Consider the following 12,530-nt stretch of genomic DNA (forward strand, 5'->3'; position numbering starts at 1 on the left):
TTTGTTACTTCTCTCAATTTGCTAGTCATATTCTCTCTGTCTTTAAGTGTACATGTGTGTGTGTGTGTGTGTGTGTGTGTGTGTGTGTGTGTGTGTGTGTGTGTGTGTGTTTGGAAAGTTGGAGCTTTGGCCAGCTATAGTTCTGTGTGTATATCTCTGAATAATATGAATAATAAACATGTTTCCGAGCTTCATCATCTTACCCATTCTTCTCCACCTACATCTTGGTTCTATCAGCAATATAACAAGTATTCGACCCCAGTACATTGGCTGACAAATCGATTTCCACGTAGTTTACCACTTTAGAAAACAATTGTCTATGAAATATAATCATCCTACAGGTTTAAAGAAACTTGGTAGGGAATATAAAGAGTGACTGTCGGTAAACCTACATATTACCTATAATTTCCAGGATGTTCCCATCGCAAGGCATATACAGATCATTAGCTTCTGGCTGCAATCTATACTTGGGCTATCTAGTACAGTCACGTGAACAACTGACAAATCCTATACCCAATAAGCACCAAAATTATCCAGGCTAATGAGAACCACTCTTTCAGTATCTATATCCTATACTTCAACGTATAAAACATCATGATGCATAGTTATCTGGCAGTAGTTCTAGTTTATGTATTGAATCTGGCCTTAGTGGCTTTGTCTAGAGTTTAATTGGATTGTGCTCCATGTTGAATGACCCTTGGATACATATTTAACCACACATAATTACCATACATTTCTTTAAAACTTCTAATATATATAGTGTCAGTATAGCTGTTTTGATACAATATTTTGCCATGAGCCACGAGTTAAGGGGTTGGGAGGAGGGGTTGTTTAGAGATAGACAAGTATATTGTGTAGGTTCATACCCCTGTAATAGACCTAGATGTAAGACCCATCCACCGGCCGAAGTGGCCGTGCGGTTAAAGGCGCTGCAGTCTGGAACCGCAAGACCACTACGGTCGCAGGTTCGAATGCCTCGGGCATGGATGTTTGTGATGTCCTTCGGTTAGTTAGGTTTAACTAGTTCTAAGTTCTAGGGGACTAATGACCTCAGCAGTTGAGTCCCATAGTGCTCAGAGCCATTTGAACCATTTTTTTGTAAGACCCATCCCATATATCCTCCCACCACCACCTACTCCAGTCCGGTCACAAACATCACCTATCCCGTCAAAGGCAGGGCTACTGTGAAACCAGTCATGTGGTCTATAAGCTAAGCTGCAACCACTGCACTGCATTCCATGTGGGCATGACAACCAACAAAGTGCCTGTCTGCATGAATGGCCACTAACAAACTGTGGCCGAAAAACAAATGGACCACCCAGTTGCTGAGCAAGCTTCCAAACATTACATCCGTCATTTCAATGACTGCTTCACAGCCTGTGCCATATGGCTCCCTCCCAACAACACCAGCTTTTCTGAATTGTGCAGGTGAAATCTTTCCTTGCAATATATCCTATGTTCCCATAACCCTCCTGGCCTCAACCTTCATTAGTCATTATCCTCACCCATCCAGCTCCTTCCCTGTTCCCATTCCAGCACTACACAGCCCTCATTCCACCATCGCACTCAGTCTTTTTACATCTCTTCTCTTCCGCTACCCTCTCTCCCCACCTCTCCCCTCCTTCCATCTAACCTCCAGACTACACATAGCTGCCCACACTCTCTCTACATCGTCCCTGCACACTCCCCAATAGCACTGCACTGTCCACCACCCCTACCCTACTATCCCTCCCCCTCCCTGCTGCAGCCCCCTCCTTGCCCCCGCCCAGTCGCCACTCCCACCATGCAGTGGTGGTGCTGCTCGCTGTGCGGCTTCTGTTGCCTGAGACTGCAGTCATGTTTGTGTGTGTTGCATCTGCGTGTGTGTGTGTGTGTGTGTGTGACTATTTTTGACGAAGGTCTTACTGGCTGAAAGCTTTATTTGTTACGGTCTTTTTGTTGTGCCTATCTGCGACACAGCATCTTCGCTATATGATGAGTGTCAGCTTTCCTTTTTATAATATTGTTACAGTCCATCCTGGATTTTCCATTGTTGGAAACAGATATATGTGTAGCACAGATTTTCTGCATTGTTGTCGTTACGTCTGTCAGCCCTATCTTACCATGGTGTGGTGTAGAAAGAGCCTAAAATAAATTGTTTTGAATAACATGATGCTTATGCGTAATGCATGTATCGTCTACACGAAACTGTCACAATATTCCATTACAACTCTCATTTGAGTGCCAATCGGTTCCACTTTGTAGCGACACTTTTATTTTGTTTCTTTAAAATAATAATAATGCAGGATGGTAAATGTTAAACATTAAACTGTAGAACACTGACAGCTGCTAGCTGTCTGTTGTAGATAGCAGTACCGCCTCAGATAGAAACGACTCTGACGAGCCAATGCCAGCATCCGAACGTACGCACAGGACTGTGATTAAATGGGAGCAGTTATAGGATGATAAGATACAGCCCCCCCCCCCCCCTGAGAAAATGAGTTTAGAATCTGTAAATGGGTACGTCTAAAGCAATGTTAACCATTCAGAAAAATGGCTTATCATCTAGATCCGTCACATCCAAAACTGTATGTAAAATAATTTGCTTCTATCACAGCACAAAAAATGCAAATACGTTCCTGTTTATGTCAAAGATTCTGGTCTCATTCTATCTTCCTCAGAATCTTTAAATATTTTCTCAAAAATTTTTGCCCGCAGACATACTCGCTCTTTTTTAACATGCAACTTACTTCAAACTCCAACAAGCTCGCGTAACTGTAACTCACACCCACGTTAATCACTGCACATCGCTCATGCTCATCCACTCCCAGTTGCCTATCTCACTCACCTATTCAGCCCAACTCATTGTCATTATTTCTTTGTGTCTCTCTGTCATTGACTCCTGTGTCACAACAACAGTCTCCTTCGTTCTGACCTACTACTACAGTCTCCTCTCACTGTCTACCTCCATCTTGCTCTCTCTTACTGCTAATATCTCATTCCTTACTCCCTACTGCAGCTGTCTCTTCTCACTGTCACTATCTCCCTCTTCCTCGTTGTCATTGTCATATACTCTGTCCCTCATTATCGCTGGCTTCCACCCACTTCCACTGTCTCTTTCTCTTTATTCTTCCCCATGGCACTGCCCTTTTCTTAGTGCTGCTCTGTAACTGTCAAGTATGTTCCACTGCTCATGCGTCCTTCTCTTCCCCTCACACTGCCATTGTTCCCTTTTGTTCGTTCTGTAACACAATCGCTGTCTACTATCTTCCAGTATTTATTACTTTTCTGTCTATTTGCCATTGTCACTGGGTTCTTATCTCTCAGAATATAAAGTGCGACTATGTTCGGATGCCAAAATTTTTGGAAACATTTCTAAAGGTGCTGAGGAAGGTAGAATGAGACAGCTGGCACTCCACTTTTCAGTCAGAGCCTTTTAAATAAAAAGGAACATATTCGCACTTTTGTGCGCCGGTAGGAGCCTTTTCTCGACGATTCCCTTCTTTTCCCTGCTGCAGCAGGGTATGTAATTCATATGAAAAGAACTCTATTGGTCAGTGAAATTTAGTTTATTTTTGTGAAATCGAAATAATGCTGAACTACTTTTACATCTCAGATAGGATTTTATCTGCAAGAAAAGTTTTGAATGTGTTGTTCAAATGTGTGTGAAGTCCTATGGGGCTTAACTGCTAAGGTCATCAGTCCCTAAGCTTACACACTACTTAACCTAAACTATCCTAAGGACAAACACACACACACCCATGCCCGAGGGAGGACTCGAACCTCCGCCGGGACCAGCCGCACAGTCCATGACTGTAGCGCCCTAGACTTTTGAATATGTTTCATTATTGCAGCATTGGGTTCCCACATGATAGATGAGACAATCGACAGCATATTTCTCCCCGCTACCTCACTTTATGAACTCCGTTTTCGCCTCATGCAGGATTTTACGTTCGTATGTACAAGTGTGTACAAGTAGGGTAACTTTGAACCACTTGATCTTACCTTTTTATTACCTATAGAACCCGAGGTTTGAACACCGGAAAATTCTGTTTTTATGCGAGGCATTTTGAAACGAACTGCTAAGTATGCTGTCATGCTGTCGCATGCATAACGATACAGCACCGAAATCATCACTGTTAAAGAAAAATCACAGCGAAGTCTCACATTACATTCATGAAGCTAACCTCTTGTTCGCATTGACGGCACTTTGAAGAGTGAACGTTACATTTCAGATGTGTTACGACCCGTGGCTCTATCCTTCATTCGATCCCTGCTAAACCCTACATTTCTCAGGATAATGCACGACTGCATGTTGCAGGTCCTGCACGGGACTTTCTGGATACAAAAAATGTTCGACTGTTGAGCTGGCCAGCACATTCTTCAGATCTCTCACCAACTGAAAACGTCTGGTCAATGGTGGCCGAGCAACTGGCTCGTCACAATACGCCAGTCACTACTCTTGATGAATTGTGGTATCGTGTTGAAGCTGCATGGGCAGCTGTGCACGTACACGCCATCCAAGCTCTGTTTGACTCAATGCCCAGGCGTATGAAGGCCGTTATTACGGCCAGAGGTGATTGTTCTGGGTACTAATTTCTCAGGGTCTATGCACCCAAATTGCGTGAAAATGTAATCAAATGATTCAAATGGCTCTGAGCACTATGGGACTTAACTTCTGAGGTCATCAGTCCCCTAGAACTTGGAACTACTTAACCCTAACTAACCTAAGGACATCACACACATCCATGCCCGAGGCAGGATTCGAACCTGCTACCGTAGAGGTCTCGAAGTTCCAGACTGTAGCGCCTAGAACCGCTCGGCCACTCCGGCCGGCAAAATGTAATCACATGTCAGTTCTAGTATAATATATTTGTCCAATGAATACCCGTTAATCATCTGCATTTCTTCTTGGTGTATCAATTTTAATGGCCAATAGTGTACTTTTATCTACTCCGCTTGATAAATAACAGACACTGTGCAGCAAAATTATGGGACCACTATTTCGTAACCTCGTAATTGTCACCCATTGCGACCCATAAGTCTGAAATTCGGCTCAAAAGTGCCTACAACCTTACTCTGGTACTGTGCAAAATAATGGCGCCCTGCAACGTCGCACTAGAACTCAGTGACACTTCAAATAGCAAGGTGTCGACACAATCGAGAAAAAGGCCACAGCTCAAAGATTCATTGGTTAATGATGTCACATTAGCACCAAATTTCACTACCATTCTGCCCAACGCCACTGTGGAAGTAGCACGTGATGAGAAGGTCGTCACAGGCATTCTTACCCATAATTCACTCCTTTTGTTTCACGTCTCGGCGTTAGAGTCAGAACCGCGACACCCAGCGTTGAAATCATGCGAATTTCTTCTGAGTGCCTGAGGAGAACATTTGAGACACACTGCTGCTCAAAATCGATTCAAAAAAGCCTTAGGTGGTGGCATAAAGAGCGTCAATGAAACCACACCTTCCCTTGGAGCATTGATTCCCGCAAACTTCGCTGCCTGCCCGCGGAATCTGTGGAAATCAACGCCCCAAGGGAAGATGTGGCTTCAGTGACGGTCTTTATGTCACCTCCTGTGCCCTTTTCGTATCGATTATGAGCGGCGGTGCGTCTGAAAAGTTTTCCTCGCCCACCCAGAAGAGAACCACGTGATTTCAACGCTGGGGGTCACGGTTCTGCCTCCCACCGCCGAGATGTCAAGAAAAGGGGTGAAAGGTGGGTAAGAGTGGCTGTGAAGATCTTCTCATCGTGTGACACGTCCACGGTGATGTTGGGCAGAATTGTGGTAAAATCTGGTACCAACATGACATCATAACCAACCTTACAGCTCATACGAACTTTTGAGCTGTGGCCTTTATCACGCATGTGTCATAAATGAGGAAAAATATGTCGAGGACCGCATGTTGCTATGCGTAAGACGTGACGCACCGTTGTTAATTTCGTTCTCCTCGGTGTACTGTGCACGTAAAACAAAAACACCTGTTAATCACACCTTACTGTTTGATGCGTCGCCGAGCCTGAAGGTAACGCCGCAGGTCGCCACGCTTTTTCACTATTACAAAGGAAGGTTTTAGGCACGTTTTAGCCAAATTTCAACTTTAACCTATGTGTAGCAATGGGAGGCAATTACGAGGTTTCGAAAAGTGTTCTTCCAGCATATATACATATACAGGGTGAGTCATAAATGAGGAAAAATATGTCGAGGACCGCATGTTGCTATGCGTAAGACGTGACGCACCGTTGTTAATTTCGTTCTCCTCGGTGTACTGTGCACGTAAAACAAAAACACCTGTTAATCATTGAACGAGATACCGACGAGCCTCACGTTCACGATGTGTCATTCACCCATAGATACGACACACGCCACACGAATTAGCTGATGTGTATCTGCCAGCGTTTGAAAGATACGAGAAAGAACAAATCCCATCGTAATGTATGTGAAATTGTATCAGAACTTGTGAATGACACGTTGCCGGCTGTAACGGAGTGTACAGTCCCATGTTAGGGAATGTGTGTCCTGTAAGCGGAAAGAGTGGTCAACGGCGGAAGTAAAAGCGCGGCGTGCATGACTTGTTAACAACACCTCTGCGCTGCTCACTCTGCCCGATACTCGCCGTGTCGATACCTGCTAACGGCCGCGTCGCAATGTTACTACAGTACCATGGCAAGTTTCACAGACGAGGAATACTCACCTACGGGCTTGCAGATGGAAGAGCTGACGTTGCAAGGCAACTGTATCACGAGAGGTTTCCTAGCCGGCGCCTCCCATCCGCAAAACGTTTTACTGTGTGGACAGGGGCTTGAGAGAGTATGGTGCATGGGTAGCACCTCCAGGATTTAGTGGTCGTGGCCGACCGTCGACGTACAGTGCGGCTGACGAAGAAAAAGTGTTACAAACTGTTGCGGAGGACCGAACAATAAGCACCAGGTCTCTCGCCACATCGGTCGGAATGTCACAATCTACTGTTATACGTGTACCGGTACTCCATAGAAACCATTACCATCCCATTCGCATGCAGAAGGTACAGACATTATTGCCGGAAGACTACCAGAGGAGGCTGGACTTCTGCAACTTTATCCTACGGCGTCAGACCCACGACCAGCATTTTTCACGAACAATACTGTTCACCGACGAAGCCTATTTCACTAAGGAGGATATAGTGAATTCGCATAATTGGCACGAGTGGGTGGAAGAAAACCCCAACAGCACAGTGATACGAGGGTACCAACAACGATGCGGTGTCAATATCTGGTGTGGTATTACGGATCACCATCTCATAGGGCCACATGTGCTACCACAAAGGCTTACAGGAGAGCGGTATCTGCGTTACCTGGGTGCTACATCACCGGAATTGTTGGAAGACGTTAGTTTGGCCTCTCGTATGAACCAGTGGTACATGCCTGATGGTGCCCCCGCTCACTTCAGCGGCACAGTGCGACGCCACCTGGACAATGCCTTCCCTTCGAAATGGATCGGTCGTGGAGGCCCTGTAGCATGGCCAGCAAGATCGCCAGACCTGAATCCACTGAATTTCTTTTTGTGGGGCTATCTGAAATCTGTGATTTATGAAGGAGAGGTTGTTGATGTCAACATCCTTCAATGCGGAATATAACATGCCTCTGATATTACGCAAAGAGATACAGACATGTTGGATCGTGTTCAGCAATCCTTCATGCAAAGAGTTCAACTTTGCCACACACAACGTGGCCACCATTTCGAAAAGTACTTATAAACTGCCACTGTAGCTTCTGGTCATATGGTTCTATGTTAATTTCGGTTTGTACAGCTGTATTGTATTCGTTTGTACTCACTGCCACATACCTGTGTAATTGTATTTTGTATTCTGCATCTATGTACTCGTTTCTTAAAACTAAGTTCAAATGGTTCAAATGGCTCGGAGCACTATGCGACTTAACTTCTGAGGTCATCAGTCGCCTAGAACTTAGAACTAATTAAACCTAACTAACTTAACGACATCACACACATCCATGCCCGAGGCAGGATTCGAACCTGCGACCGTTGCGGTCGCTCGGTTCCAGACTGTAGCGCCCAGAACCGCACGGCCACTCCGGCCGGCTAAAACTAAGTCTAGGACACAAAAACCACATTATAAAACAAGCATGTACAGTAGTGCAGCCCGTCCTCAGGTTCCTTTCCCTATGCCAATTAGCCACGATACATAGTACCGGCCAGCGTAACCGGTACGAGATAGATGTGGGCGCTGTCATTGCTCGCATTGTCACGCAGACCGTCGCTTGACGCCGCATGCCTCGCCTGTTCGTGAGCGGATAGACTATCTACAACACTTGCATGTTGTGCCACGATGCCGATTTGTCCCTTTGGCGAATGTCGGCGCACAGTAACACCCAAAAGTTCACTTCATACACCACTGGCCATTGAAATTGCTACACCACGAAGATAACGTGCTACAGACGCGAAATTTAACCGACAGGAAGAAGATGCTGTGATATGCAAATGATTAGCTTTTCAGAGCATTCACACAAGGTTGGCGCCGGTGGCGACACTTACAACGTGCTGACATAAGGAAAGTTTCCAACCGATTTCTCATACACAAACAGCAGTCGACCGGCATTACCTGGTGAAACGTTGTTGTGATGCCTCGTGTAAGGAGAAGAAATGCGTACCATCACGTTTCCGACTTTGATAAAGGTCAGATTGTACCCTATCGCGATTACGGTTTATCGTATCGCGATATTGCTGCTCGCGTTGGTCGAGATCCGATGACTGTTAGCAGAATATGGAATCGGTGGGTTCAGGAGGGTAATACGGAACTCCGTGCTGGATCCCAATGGCCTCGTATCACTAGCAGTCGAGATGACAGGAATCTTATCCGCATGGCTGTAGCGCATCGTGCAGCCACGTCTCGATCGCTGAGTCAACAGATGGGAACGTTTGCAAGACAATAACCATCTGCACGAACAGTTCGACGACGTTTGCAGCAGCATGGACTATCAGCTCGGAGATCGTGGCTGCGGTTCCCCTTGTCGCTGCATCACAGACAGTAGCGCCAGCGATGGTGTACTCAACGACGAACCTGGGTGCACGAATGGCAAAACGTCATTTTTTCGGATGAATCCAGGTTCCGTTTACAGCATCATGATGGTCGCATCCGTGTTTGGCGACATAGCGGTGAACGCACATCGGAAGCGTGTATTCGTCATCGCCATACTGGTGTATCACCCAGCGTGATTGTATGGGGTGCGATTGGTTACACGTCTCGGTTACCTTTTGTTCGCATTGACGGCACTTTGAGCAGTGGAGCTACATTTCAGATGTGTTACGCCCCGTAGCTCTACTCTTCATTCGATCCTTGTGAAACCCTACATTTCAGCAGGATAATTCACGACCGCATGTTGCACGTCCTGTACGGGCCTTTCTCGATACAGAAAATATTCGACTGTTGCCCTGGCCAGCACATTCTCCAGATCTCTCACCAGTTGGAAACGCCTGGTCAATGGTGGCCGAGCAACTGGCTCGTCGCATTACGCCAGTCACTACTCTTGATGAACTGTGGTATCGTGTTGAAGCTGCATGGGCAGCTGTACCTGTACACGCCATCCAAGCTCTGTTTGACTCAATGCCCAGGCGTAAAAGCCGTTATTACGGCCAGAGGTGGTTGTTCTGAGTACTGATTTCTCAAGATCTATGCACCCTAATTGCGTGAAAATGTAATCACATGTCAGTTCTAGTATAATATATTTGTCCAATGAATACCCATTTATCATCTACATTTATTCTTGGTGTAGCAATTTTAATGGCCAGTAGTGTATTTCCAGATTTTTACCATTCAAATACTTTGTCATTTATTGACATAAGAACATGCGGAAAACGAATTTATGTTTGTAGCTCAGTGTGTGACAATTTGCAAGACATATTTTTCCTCATTTATGACTCACCCTGTATATATATGTAGACTTCAGTTGAGAGAGTCTCATTCTTGTTAACAATAGTTGCTGGAGTCTACTTCTTGCTGTATTACTTGTAATGAGCCTGCGTATGCTTGGATACAATTTAAGTAAAACTTCTGCTTGCTGTATTATGTTGTTCGCTAATAATTTCTGCTGATGTCCAGCTTTCCTACAGCGACAGTTGCTGTGCCCCTCTGTGCCCAGCTTCTCCATAATGATGTGTAAAAAGTCGTACAGGGCAATATATATACAGGGTAGACATTAATAAAACCGACAAACTGCAGGGACGGTTCGTGACTGGAACTGGAGGGGGAAAAAAACCTATGAACATTTGTCTGGAAATGAATCAACGCCATTGTAGATGACACTGACGAATGACAGTTCCCCTGACGATGTGCCATGTGTTCCTTGTGTGTTGCAGGCTGTTTGATTGATGTACTGTACTGTGAGCAGCAGAACGGTCCAATATTCATGTTGGGAACAAGCCAATGGTAGTAGGGCCAGGGTGGCAAGAGCTTATATTTTTGTGTGGTTTGCATACATTCAGGAACAGGCATACATGCAGGGCAGACCTATTTTATGCTGTTTGATTTATGACCCCCTGGGGGTTTGATTTATGACCCCTGGGGATAACCCATCCTCCTGAGAAGCCCACACTCCTCCCCCTCCCCTCATCCTCCTCCACCTCTCAGGGAAATCCCCTCATCAATAAATGTATAACTTTGATATCAAATTAATCGACTAATTAATTACATTGATCGATTAATTACCCCCTATGGGTAATCCCCACATCCCCCACCCCTTCCCCCCTGCCCTGCCGATTTGAGGCAGTTTTTGAATTGTTTGTGCTTTTGAATGAGGGAATGAGCACACTTTTCTTTGTCTCCCTCTGCCTGTAGGAAATCCCCAGCCTGCCTTCCTCCCTCCCAGGAACCCTGAACCGCTTTTGATATGAAATTAGTTGACTAACTGATAAACCCAGTCGAAAAAAAAAATTGGCGGGAAACAGCTTAATTGAGGTACCTATTGTGCCTCCTGGTATTCTGTCGCTGAACGTGAGATGATTTATGTAAGGCCTTTTGAGTCGTCTTATTCCACGGGAAGCAAGGAGTGGATGTTGTTTGGTGGCTGGTATGCACTTTCTAAAACACAACTGCACAGATGTTTTAACAGGGTTCTTTACTTACCAGAACAGAAAGCTACTTTTTAAGCTAGTTGTTGTGGTACAAGCTCCTCCATAATGGTCCACGTTAGCCTCACTGCTGGTGGAGGACAAGTCCCACTATGTACACTACTCTGGTCGCTATGTACTGACTGACTCTGACAGCGACTGGGCTAACTGTCTGTTACTGCCTGGAACTGTGACTGATTCTCTCTGCAACTGGGCTGACTGTCTATGACTAACTGTGCCCTCCCATCTGCTGTGGCTATCTAAATGCTTGTAATCTAGAGAGCATTCATGACACGTTACTTGAGAGTCTGTCTTTGGGCTGTCTCCTGATAGATGCGCTTGCTCCTGTGCCTATTATCAACCTTCTTGCGGTCAGTGTGCTGGAGACAGCTTACGCCAGCAGAAGGCCTATGTTATACGAATAGTCCCTCTCCCACTCTAACAAACTGATTGATTAATTAATTAAATCGATATCCTTTTGTATGGTGGCTGCCGGGGATTTCATCACACATCTGTCCAGTTTATAATGCCTACTCTCCCCTTTTCTGGATATTTTCCTTGCATACTAGGACTGGTATATTTGGCAGGAAATTCTGGGGTTGTCGAGGAATCGATCCTGAATCGGCCTGGTTTCAAAACCCTGCACCTCCTCTCCTGGACTTTTTCATTGCATCCTATTGTTGGACATTATGACTGGTATATTTGGATGGAAATTCTGTTGGCTGCTGCGATCTGATCCCACAACCGCCTGGCTTTCAAACCCCACTCTTCCCCCTTGTGGAGTTTTTCTCTGCATCCTGTTGGCAGATACTGGCTGAAAGAACTGCAACTTGTTGGGACCGACAGAGGTCGCAACGATCTCTGGCACATGCAGACGTGGTTGGCATGGAGGTCCAAATGGCTCTGAGCACTATGGGATTTAACTTCTGAGGTCATCAGTCTCCTAGAATTTAGAACTACTTAAACCTAACTAACCTAAGGACATCCATGCCCCAGGCAGGATTCGAACCCGCGACCGTAGCGGTCGCGCGGTTCCAGACTGAAGCGCCTAGAACCGCTCGGCCACTCTAGCCGGCTTGGCGTGCAGGAGCAGGATGAGGATCTGCTACTGTCTGTTCCACTCATCAATTTATTTCATGATGAAGACACCCAATCTGTCCCTGACTTGTAGAAGTGTGCTGAAGATTTCAAACACCATGGTGTAGTTCAGTACTGGACCCTAACATACGTACCAACCACTGAACTGTGTAACATTCCAGCGATGATGCAAGGACAGGGTCTGGAGGTGGAAAGTCATCGAGCAAAACAGAAGCGATTTCTGGCGTTCCCCAAGGTAGTATTTAGGCCCTTTGCTGTTTCTTATCTATATAAACGATTTTGGAGACATTCTGAGCAGCCGTCTTCGGTTGTTTGCAGATGATGCTGTCGTTTATCGACTAATAA

At 45.6% G+C, this 12,530-nt stretch overlaps 1 protein-coding gene across 1 annotated transcript in view; it reads right to left on the bottom strand.

The window, feature by feature from the left end:
* The window catches only part of LOC126470801 (uncharacterized), a gene marked incomplete at its 5' end in the record, with an annotated part of 313,759 nt that overhangs the window by 85,535 nt on the left and 215,694 nt on the right, over positions 1-12,530 (bottom strand). The gene's annotated exons all lie outside the window — the stretch shown is intronic.

The sequence above is a fragment of the Schistocerca serialis genome, chromosome 3 (genome assembly GCF_023864345.2).
Source record: "Schistocerca serialis cubense isolate TAMUIC-IGC-003099 chromosome 3, iqSchSeri2.2, whole genome shotgun sequence".
Classification (NCBI taxonomy): Eukaryota; Metazoa; Arthropoda; class Insecta; order Orthoptera; family Acrididae; genus Schistocerca; species Schistocerca serialis.